At 38.7% G+C, this 12,053-nt stretch overlaps 1 pseudogene; it reads right to left on the bottom strand.

Moving 5' to 3' along the window:
* Positions 1–8,577: 8,577 nt before the first annotated feature.
* On the bottom strand, positions 8,578–10,443 carry LOC133098926 (cationic amino acid transporter 3-like; annotated as a pseudogene).
* Between the last annotated feature and the right edge of the window lie 1,610 nt (positions 10,444–12,053).

The raw sequence follows: 12,053 nt of genomic DNA, 5'->3' as shown, positions 1-12,053 counted from the left end.
TTTGATAACAGATCTTCTGCTTGGGGGGTTAAATGAATTTCATGGTTATCCTTAACACTTACTATTTCTTCTTAGGCCTCTTTCATTTAAAAGGGGGTCGGTGCTTCCAATCTATAAACACCTATTAAAAGTTCTCCACCCTTTTATACTTGGCTGCTGGTCCTAATTGTCTGCAGATGGGTGGATCACTACATTTTTATTTCAAAGGTAGAGATTTGCAAAATGTAAACGAGCCTATTAAAAGTTCTAAATCGAGACTCTCAACATCCATTAAAGGGATCCCTGTGTAAATGTGGATAGAACTCAATCTGAAAGTGTCTTTTTGTAACAAACGTTTTCACCCACATCTAAGTAAGAGTGCATATTCCCACCAATGCATTACACATGTATTCAATACAAATAGTGCATCACTAGAGGGGTATTTAAAAATTTCTTGCAAAACTTGGAACTAAGGAAAATATGTGTTTGCAAAAGATTATTTTTCCCTTTTATAATAGTTGATAGAGATGCCACATAACTTATCCTACATTATAAGTTTTCACTGGGTTGATCAGAAACAAAACATTTTAAATATTTTATCCAACAAAATAAAAAATCAATACAATATAGACATATAGTACTAACAAATATTTTATTGCACTTACTATGAAATCTTAAAATGTGACTATTTTCAGTTCACCTACTAAATTATTATTTTCCATCCTGGTAAAATTCCTTTTTTAAAAACTAAACCTCAATTCGCAGTGTTGCTTGTGACTGAGAACTGAAATCTGAGCTACTTGTTCTTGGCACTGTGGTGTTCTGGCTTATCTTGCCTAAGGGACTGACAGTTTATCTCAGATTCTACAGTTTCTTCCATCCTTCTTTCACTAGCATTTCCCCTTAGTCTTGCTTTTCATTAGCCCACCCTGATGGCTGATCATTTCTAATCTATAAATTAAGCAGAAGGAAAACACAAAAGTATGCTTCTTTTATCTCTGGAAATCAAACCCATCACAAACGCAATTTAGTTTGAGGTCTTTAGGTCCAAAATAAAATATTCCAAGTAGCACAAAATGTTGCTAGAATACCTGAACTTAAAAACCAGCCTGAGGGACTTCCCTGGTGGCACAGTGGGTAAGAATCCGCGTGACAATGCAGGGGACACAGGTTCGAGCCCCGGTCCGGGAAGATCCCACATGCCGCAGAGCAACTAAGCCCGTGTGCCACAACTACTGAGCCTGCACTCTGGAGCCCGCAAACCACAACTACTGAGCCCACGTGCCACAACTACTGAAGCCCACGTGCCTAGAGCCTGTGCTCTGCAACAAGAGAAGCCACTGCGATGAGAAGCTCGCGCACAGCAAGGAAGAGTAGCCCCTGCTCTCTGCAACTAGAGAAAGCCCGCACGCAGCAACGAAGACCCAACGCAGCCAAAAATAAATTAATTTAAAAAACAAACAAACAAACAAAAAAACAGCCTGAGATACTCACCTTGCAATGGAGGATACAATGGAATTACTTCGGACTATTTTATTAACTTTGGCTTTGAGCCCCACAATCTGTACCCAGTAGTCAAATCAGGGTTTGAACATCTGACAACTATATTTCCTTCATCCTTTCTCTAAATGCAATGCACAAGTTATTTAATTTTAGGGGAATGGTGTTTTCCAGTTTTAATATACAGACTACAGTGACAGTAATTCAGAGAAGACCCAATCTTTGAAACCGCATTTTCTTTTCTTATTTAACTTTTCCGTGTGACAAAAAGGGGAGCAGAAGTTGGGTATCTAAATAGAAACAAAAAGACAATTTAAGTTACTCTCCTTCAGCTTACAAAAATACATTTACAACCTCTCAATAAAATTTTACTTTTAAAAGCCATTTAAATATTTGTTATCTTTTTCTGAGTAAAATAAGCTGATGCTTTTACATGTGGATCTTATTATGTGAAAAGCTGTCTAAACCTGCTATTGAACATAATCATATGAATTACGAACTGTGACTTTATTTCTTTCATAATCTTTGTAGTTTTTGCCATTACTTTTACATGTCTATGTCTGGCATTATGTAGCTTTGAAACTATGCCAAAAATATTTATTGTCGTATATCTGGCATTCTCATACTATGTGGCTGAGTTTGGTTTCCAAGCTGGGTAAAACTTATTAGCAGATATAGTTCTTGGCATTTGTTTGAAAAAAATCATATGTAATTTAGTACCCCCCCCCCGGAATACAACTTTTTGCACTCTTCAAAACATGTATGGAGTTGAAATTCCCGTGCTTGAGCTGTCTCTTTTTCCAACTTTGAGTAATTCTTCAGTTATAAAGCATATAAAATGTAACAAAATAACAACAACAAAAGAAAACAGAAAATAAAAGAATGAATTTAACTGCAAACCAGGACATTTTGAAATACTTGTATGGATGGTCTCTGTAAAATATTTTCCTAGTATGCAAATCCTAAGAAGCTGGGGAAGGGTCTGAATGATACAGTGAAGTGCTAGTACTTTGTTACATGGACTAACAATAGTGATAAAAAACAAAATATGTAAGAATAGTTTTTTTAGTAATCTCTTTGCAGCTTGACTAGTAAAATTCTTTAAAGGTGTGTATTCAGTTCCTGTTCAGGCATAGCACAGTGTTCATGTAGTTCATTCTCAATACATCTTTGTCTGCATAAATAAACTATTAGTATTATTTAAGATGTTTTTAAGGTATTAAAGCATATTTTCTAAAAGAAGGTAAAGTCATGACTCATACAAATATAAACACATACCAAATATCTAATTTAATGCATTGATTAATGAGGGAACCAGTAGAATGTTATATGCATTTCAAAGGAGAATTCAAAGAACCACATACATGTGGGCAGTATGGAAAGCTAAACTACATTTACAAATGATGCAAAACTGATCTATGCACAGAGCAATAATCAACTGCATTCTGCTGGGTACAATTTATTTGCATTTCTAAGGACAAGAATCATTTGTATTATCCATTTTCTATAATTTACAGAGTCGTGTATAAGAATACTTGCACCATGTACTTTAGATGGTAAAGGTTTTATTATTTGAAATTTAATATAAATTATTCTGTATTTATATATTCATGAATTTTTTTTTGGTCAACAACATTTTTTTGAGTACCTATTATGTGTTAGGTATTGCATTTGATGCTGGAGATACAACAGTGATCAAAAGTAGCCCTCACAGATCTATAGTTTAGTGTGGGAGACAGACATTAATCAAATAAGCACAAAAATAAATGTACAATTGTAACTGTGAGTAAAGCCACAGTGTCTCAGAGGAGTCTGTAGGGCTCCGAGAGGGTAAAATTTGTAGAATTTTACTTTCGCATCTCTAGTTCCTGATTTTTGTATTTATCAAAGGCGATATTTTAACTTAGAAACCTATTTTAAAAAAATTCTATCTTGCTGTGTTAATTACTCATACAAAACCTAGTAATTCTGCAACACACAAATGTCTCATATTTACATACTTTAATATTATTGTAAAAAATACTGTGCAACATAAACTTCTGTCTTAATTTATTAATTAGGATTATAGAAGAGAATCACAGATGGTTACAATTAGTAAAGTCAAAACTAAATCAGCTAATCTTTTGCCAGTTGCTTCTTCTGCAGTCCTTCTGCCTCCCCATACCCAAAGGCCCGCACGGTTTTCTCTGTGGTTCAGCAAGCAGTACCCTTGTTCAAAACAATTACATGCAATATATTTGGGCCCCCAAAAGATGTCACTCTTCGGTGCTTTAGAATCCATGATATCTTGTATTTGGAAAGGCTCTAAGTACCTGTGGGTTACCCAGTGCTGAGGTGCCACTGAGCACTTTCGTTGCCCATTCTATTAACTTAACTGTATTCCCTTTATCTTCAAAGATCCAATTAGAAGACTGCTTTTATGAAGCTTAATTTGATAATATACAAGATACAAACGCATTCACTTTTTGAACAAATTGTAGATATCCACATCACAAAAGCTAAATTTATATATATGAATGTACCCCTAGCAACAGAAATACACATTTTCATTTGTTTGTTTGTTTTTTTCCCACAGTAGTGGTGATAGCTGCTAGCTAAGTCATTCATACTTGTCCAAATACTCTTTTTGATCGTATGTGTGAAGCCACTGAAAATGATCCAGCACCTTTAATGCTTTACCTTGTGTCTTAGATTAAGTTTCCTAGAAGCAGACCATCAGATGAGGATTCATGTGCAAGTGATTTATTAAGAAAGTACTCTTGGGGGAAACCAAGAAGGGGATGTGGAAAGCAGGACAGGAAAGAGAAGACATCCAAGCAAGGATGAATCTCAGGCCAACTCCCATAGAGAGTAGCTTCAGCCTATGCTTACATGGGAACTCTGAAATGTAAGTTATGCCTCAGAATCATCCTGACAGCAGAGGGTAAGGGGGCTGGTCTTTCATACTCCTGCACTCATCAGTCCCCCCTGGGTGAGGTAGAGTGGGGGGAGGTAAATTCCTAGGACTTTCCAGTGCTCCTAGAGCATCTTCTGAGAAACAGTCCAGTGTTTGACATTGGAAGCAGAAACACATAAAGAGGTAAAACAGGATCTGAGGCTATTGGGGAGAAACATCGTGGAAGGAAGGGGTAGTTACGGAGTTTGGGATTGACATGTACACATTGCTATATTTAAAAAGGATAACCAACAAGGACCTACTGTATAGCACAGGGAACTCTGCTCAATGTTATGTGGCAGCCTGGATGGGAGGGGAGTCTGGGGGAGAGTGGATACGTGTATATGTATGGCTGAGTCGCTTTGCTGTGCACCTGAAACTATCACAACATTGTTAATCGGCTACACTCCAATATAAAAAATATATATATATATATTTGCCTTGAAATATTTTTTATTAAATATAATCATGTATATGCATCGCATTGATAGGCAAATTTTCCATTTTAATCGATTCTTTATTTTTTGAATTTGTTACAACTCAATGAAAATTTGAAAATATTTTCTTTTCCTCTTTGTCCTGGAAAATAAAAAATTCTTTGTATTCTAAAAAAAAAAAACAAATCTACATTTAAAAAATATTTATTTATTTATTTGGCTGCATCAGGTCTTCACTGCGTCATGTGGGATCTTTTGTTGCATTGAGCAGGCTCTTCGTTGTGGTGCATGGGCTTCTCTTTAGTTGTGGTGCGAGGGCTCCAGAGTGGGTGGGCTCAGTAGTTGCGGCACTCGGTAGTTGCAGCACGCGAGCTTAGTTGCCCCATGGCATGTGGGGTCTCAGTTCCCCGACCAGGAATCGAACTCGCATCTCCTGCATTGGAAGGCGGATTCTTAACCACTGGACCACCAGGGAAGTCCCAATGTTGATAGTGTTTGCAACACCCTATCTGGGCCCCCCGAAATCCATTCTCCTCTTCTTCGTGGGCACATGGCTAGCCGGTCTCTCTTGCCAAGTGTGGCCCTGTAACTGTGTTCTCTTCATTGGAAAGGAGTGCAAGTGATGTGTGCCATTTCTGGGCCTGGGATAGCTTCATCCATACTGTCTTTCTCCTCTCTGCTGGCTGGAACTCTGGGTCACCCAGCTTATACTATAAAGATAGTGACAATGACCTAAGGTTTGATGATGCAACATGATGGAAGGACTGGCATCCCTGAATGGCTTTATGGAGCAGAACTTCTTGATGACAGAGCAGTCAGGGTGGACCGTTAGGTAAGAAACAAACCTCTTCTTCAAACCTCTGAATTATTGTTGGGTCTCTATCACAGCAGCCTAGCTTTTTTCTAATTCATACAAGGTGCTTTATTCTTATCATAACATTATATTATATTACATTATAGATCCATTTTTAATTGCTTATTCTTGATTTCTTCTATTAGAATATATATTATATGAGAGCAAGAGATCTGCCTATCATTTTCTTGCTGGCACAAAATACTCAATAAGTACTTACTTAGTGAATAAACAAAAGTGTTGTTACCTTATCCTACAATAATTAAAAATTTAAAAACCACATTACAATTAAAGAATTTACTATAATGTTAAATTAGCAGTGATATAGAACAAATGGAAAGAATTTAATGATGGGCTTCCCTGGTGGCGCAGTGGTTAAGAATCCGCCTGCTGATGCAGGGGACACGGGTTCGAACCCTCCCTGGTCCAGGAAGATCCCACATGCCATGGAGCAACTAAGCCCCGTGCACCACAACTACTGAGCCTGCGCTCTAGAGCCCGCCAGTCACAATGTGAGCCCACGTGCCACAACTACTGAAGCCTGCGTGCCTAGAGCCCGTGGTCCGCAACAAGAGAAGCCACCGCAATGACAAGCCCGCACACCGCAAAGAAGAGTAGCCCACGTGCAGCAACGAAGACCCAATGTAGCCAAAAATAAAAATAAAAAAAAAAATTTTTAAAGAGTTTAATGAAAAGTAATCCAAATGTTTAATGAGATAAAATACTGATATAGAGACAAAATATTGATATATTGAAAATGGATAGAAGATAAATTGTGTAAACTTGAAAAAACAAGGCTGAAGGGCACCTTGGTAACTGTCTTTGCCTATTGGAAAGGTGATTATAAAGAGGTTGCTGACCAACTGTTTTCCATGTCTGCAGAGGAAAAACTAGCAGGAAAGAGCTTAAGCTAACCTGACAGTAATAGTGATTAAACATTAGAAAAGGCTCCAGAGTAATACTGTAGAATCTCTGTCCCTGGTGAATTTTAAGGACAAACCATCTGTCTTAGACATTTCAGGCAGAGCCTTGCAGGAAGAGAGAGGTCTGGATTAAATGACTCCTCGAGCTGGCTCCTTTTCAATTCCAAGAGTCTGTGCCACTATACAGGTTATCAGGGGATCTGGCAGTGACATCTTTCACTCCAGTGACCAGCCGGATTGATTAATTGGCATCTCGTATCTGTAACTTGAGAGAGCTATTTCTCTGGATGAGGATGATCAGGTGGGTGGAAAGTAGGGAGTAAGAAGACTGATTCCCCCCCCCAAAAGATATTAAAAATACTAAGTATTTCCATACTATCAATACAAACTAACTAGAAAAGTTCTAAGATGTTTGATACATTTCAAGTGCTAGATTTTATTTAGTAAGACTAACTTCTATAACAATGATTAAAAGATAATGGTATACTACTATATATAAAATAGATAACTAATAAGGACCTACTGTATAGCACAGGGAACTCTATTCAATACTCTGTAATGACCTATATGGGAAAAGAATCTAAAAAAGAGTGGATATATGTATATGCATATAACTGATTCACTTTGCTATACAGCAGAAACTAACTTTGTAAATTGTAAATCAACTATACTCTGATAAAAATTTTTAAAAATTAAAAAAAGAAAGAGAATGGTTTAATGCCAACAGTGAAATGACATAGAACAGAGGGAAACATTACTATTGACATTCATTTATAATATTTATTTACATTGGTGTTACTACTCTAGCAACAATGTAAGAATGTTATTTATGGATACTGCATTGAAACTTATACTATACTTATGTTACTCATCAATAATCATTTTAGAAGGTCCCTAAAGACAAGCTTTCATTAGAAGAGGGATTTTCTAAGTCTTAGAAGTTTACTTTTTATTACTGAATAATATCACAGCTATTGTTTTGAAGGAAAACATTTTTTATTGGTTTTTTTTTTTTTTTTTTTTGCATTTTGGCATGGAATTGTGAAAAGCAATTCAAATTGAGCATTTATATACTGTGGGGATTTCCAACTTCACTAATAGATAATCTCAGTGAAGTTTCACATCTTTGTTACAATCCAAAGATAAACTTTTGAATTCTTCCAGAAAAGGTGGAAAAACTCTGCTTTTATATTCTAAAGTGTTGTAATGTTTTTATTTATTTATCTATCTATCTATCTATTTATTTTAATGGTAGCTGTTATAAAGCTACAACTCAGTAGGAGGGTTTTTTTTTTTTTCATTGAAAGGAAAAGAATCTAGTCAAATTTGGAAGGAAATATTTATTGACTACTCTTTCCATAATGAGCCTTGAAAGTAAATGTTGCTCTTAAACACATGAAGTGATGATCCACCTCCCTCATAATTAGAAAAAATACAAAACTATGATGCGATACCATTTTAAAAAATTGAAGTATAGTTGATTTACAATGTTGTGAGATACCATTTTTTAAAACTATCATACTGTCAAAAATTTTTTTAAATGTGATCATACACTGTGCTGTCCAGGGTGGGGAAAAAGGCATTTCTGGTGGGAATGTAACTTAGTACAACCTCTGTGGAGGATAATTTGGCAATATCTATTGAAACTATAGTTGTATAGATCCTTTAGCCCAGCAATTCTACTTCTAGAAATTCTTTTTTTAAATTTCTAGTTTCTTTTAATAATAATTTTTTAAAGGCCAGTAAGCAGCTACAGATACAATTAAAAAGTAGACAAGTGAAAAAAAAAAGATAAGAAACAGCAAAGACACATTCTTCGCTCCACAATAACTACAGAGCTCTATCTGTGTTCCCCCACCAACATCCCATGGGAAGCCTAGCTCTCCGTGTGGTCAGGAGTACTCTCCATTATTGTGTGGGGAGACCAGAGAGCACTCAGGTGTGATTATGTCAGATCAAATGTGTACAGGCACTGCTGAAATCCAGGTCTATAGTTTTTGGCCCTAGACTTGAGTGGGGGTTGGTCACTCTTAACCTCTTCCAGGCTGTGCTGCATCCCATAGCCAAAGTAGATAGCAAACCCAGTCAGCATCCAGACCCCAAATCGGGCCCAGGTGCCAGCTGTCATCTGCATCATAAGGTAAATATTCACAAAGATGCTCATTAGTGGGAGGAGAGGCAAAGCAGGTACCTTAAAGTGAAGTGGAGTGGAGCTCGGTGGCTGTCTCCAGATGACTCCAGTGATCCTAGAAATGAGCATCAGGAGCAGCACAAACACTGCAATCCACCCTGGGTCTCCAGAAAGCGGTGGAACGGACCACTGGGCCAGCAGCAGGCAAAGGACGCCCAGCAGTAGAGCAAGCAGAGAGGAACAAACACAGACAACTTGGCCAGAGAGTGGAGTGGGGATGGAGCTGAGTGGACAAAATAGTCCCTGTAGGGTCAGCTTCTCTGCTTCATGGATCTTCTCCTCCTGCAACTCCACTTCACCTTCCTCATTCCTCATCTCCTGGTCAGGCTGATACCTGAGGATGAGAACACAAATAGCCACCAGGGAGTAAGCAAGCAGGGTCCCAATTGACATGAGGTCCACCAGATCAGTAAGTTCAAAGAGGAATGCCATGAATCCTGCGATAATGCCAGAGACCACAGTGGCCACGATAAGGGTGTGTGTGCCGGTGTGGTTCCCGGCAGGGACACGAAATAGGAGGCCATCCTCTGCCATCGCGTAGATCACCCGAGGCATGGAGAACATAGAGCCCAGAGGCTGGTAGACAGAGCACAGAGGGATCCGATGGCTACAACATAGCGGGCAGGGGCCCATCCAGTACAAAGAAAGGCCTCAGGCAAGGGGCTCTCGGGTTGAAGCTGATAGTAAGGCATTATGAGCGTGAGTGCCAAAGAGACACCAAAATAGGCCAAAAAGCAGACGAAGAGTGAAATCACAATGCCTGTGGGGATGGAACGCTGGGAATTCTGGGTCTCTTCCCCTGTGGTAGCAATACAGTCGAAACCAACAAACGCATAGAAACAGGTCGCTGCTCCAAGGAGAATCCCCTCGAAGCCGAAAGGCACAAACCCTCCAGAGCCCACAGGGCCCAAGCTATAGGTGTCATTGAGTCCAGCCATGGCCAGTTTGTAGTCCTCTTCTGTGAGCTTCCAGTTGTGCAGATCTCCCGTAATGAAGCCAGAGATGATGACAAAACCGAGAACCAAAAGATTCACCACTGTGAACACTTTGGTAACCCGAGCCGACTCACTAGCACCCAGAGCCAGCAATCCAGTGAGCAACAACACAAGGCCCATAGCAAAAAAGTCTGGATATTCGGCGAGGACGTGGGGAATGTGCAGTGAGATGCTCCCCTGCAGGGTCTGAGAGATGTGGTTCCCAATCAGGTTGTCAAAAGCTGAGCTCCATGCCCGGGCCACACTGGCTGTACCAATGACATAGGAGAGGATGAGTTTCCAGCCCAGAGTTCACCCACAGTGACGTGGCTGTAGAGATATGCAGAACCAGAATGGGGAACCCGAGCATCAAACTCCGCATAGCACAGCCCAGCCAACATAGAAGATAGGGCGGCCGCTAGAAAGCAGATCACAGTGGATGGTCCTGCTTTATCTTTGGCCACCTCGTCAGCCAGGACATACACGCCTGCACCCAATGTGCTGCCCTGCACCCAATGTGCTGCCCACACCTAGGGCCACTAAGTCCAGAGTGGTCAGGCATCTGGCAAGGCGAGTCTCAGCCATGCCTGTCTCCAGTGTACATCTGCATGCCAGCTTTTGACCAAATCTGCAAAGCGCCTGCCACAGCATTCTAGCTGGAATTGAAGAGGATGCTAGGAAGGATCAGGGAGCTGTTGTAAGCCCAGGGCGCAGAACGTCTCGGATAGGGTTCGGTGAAGCTGAGTTCAGCCGAGTTGGGTTGTGGCTGCCGAGTTCGGTTGCTCAGGCTTCAAAGCTGTTGCTTCTAGAAATTCTTTCTTACAGATGTATATTGATATAGAAAGAAATGGCACATGTAAAAGGTTACGGGCTTTTTTGCATTGCTTGTAATTGTTAAAAGATCAGAAGCAACCTAAATAATGATGATGAAGAATGCTACATCCTTTCAGTTGAATATAACACAGCCATTAAAAAGACTGTCATTCTTAAGATATATGCATAATAGTGTATAGAATGAAATAATCTTTGTGCAAAAAAAAAAAAAGAGAGAGAGAGCGAGCAGAATATATCCTTATATTCACAAAAGACATCTGAGAAGCTAACCAAGAACTGGCAACAGTGGTTGCCTCTAAGGAGAGGAACTATGAGTCCTGAGAACAGGGTGGGAGAGAGACAATTTTCTCTGTATGCCCTTTTGTAACTTTTGAATTTTGTATCATATGCATGTTACCCATTCAAAAAATAAACAAAATAATTAAAAAAGAGAAATATGTGAATAGTATAATAATTCATTTATTCTGAGTTTGAGGATTTATTTACATTTAACACAAAATTATCTTTAATTTCGAAGTGTAGAATTAAGGCAATTTCAAAATTTTTTAGACTCTCCTTATACTTTCTATGTGGGCTATAATTATGGGTTATAATTAATATTTATAATATGAAAACACACTCAAAACAATTTAAAAATATCACCCTATATAAAGACCACAAGTTATTCTTTTCTCCTTCACCTTTAAAGTATGAGGTCCTTGAAGCCAGGGATCCTGTACTCTTTCACCTAGAAGGATAGAACGGGAAAAAACTACACTTAAAAAATTATTATTTTAATTATAAAAGTAATATGTGCCACGCATTTTTCAAATTTGGTGGTTATGTTAGAATTGACCTTAAGCAAGTACCGATTTATACTTTCACTAACAGTGTATGAGAGTACACATTACAGAGCATATCTCAAGTAGACTATCTGAGGTGTTTTACTCCATCACCTCAGAGAAATAGTCATAAATAAATTTGGCTAAATAATTTAGATGGAAAATAAGAACAACTTACTGGTATATAGGTAGAATTCCTAAAGGAAGCATAATATCTATGAAGTACTCTGAAATGAGTCATTTTGCAAAGGGTTGAGAGTGAAATTTAAATAGCTTCGGTGTAGGAAAAAATGGAATAGATCATTCTAGAGTGAGGTTATCTGTAATAGAAATTGATTTCCAAAACAGTATCCTACTTTTCAATAGAGCAAACAATATTTCTATGGTAAAACAAAGATAATTTGCGCATAATCATCTATCGTGGAGGGTTAAGGGTTTTTTTTTTTTTTTTTAGGGAACGCGCTATTTATTTATTATTTATTTTTGGCTGTGTTGGGTCTTCATTTCTGTGCGAGGACTTTCTCTAGTTGTGGTGAGCGGGGGCCACTCTTCATCGCAGTGCGCGGGCCTCTCACTGTCGCGGCCTCTCATTGCGGAGCACAAGCT

Source organism: Eubalaena glacialis, chromosome 1 (assembly GCF_028564815.1).
Source record: "Eubalaena glacialis isolate mEubGla1 chromosome 1, mEubGla1.1.hap2.+ XY, whole genome shotgun sequence".
Classification (NCBI taxonomy): Eukaryota; Metazoa; Chordata; class Mammalia; order Artiodactyla; family Balaenidae; genus Eubalaena; species Eubalaena glacialis.
The sequence above is the reverse complement of the archived record's forward strand: the minus strand, read 5'-3'. Positions and strand labels throughout refer to the sequence as shown.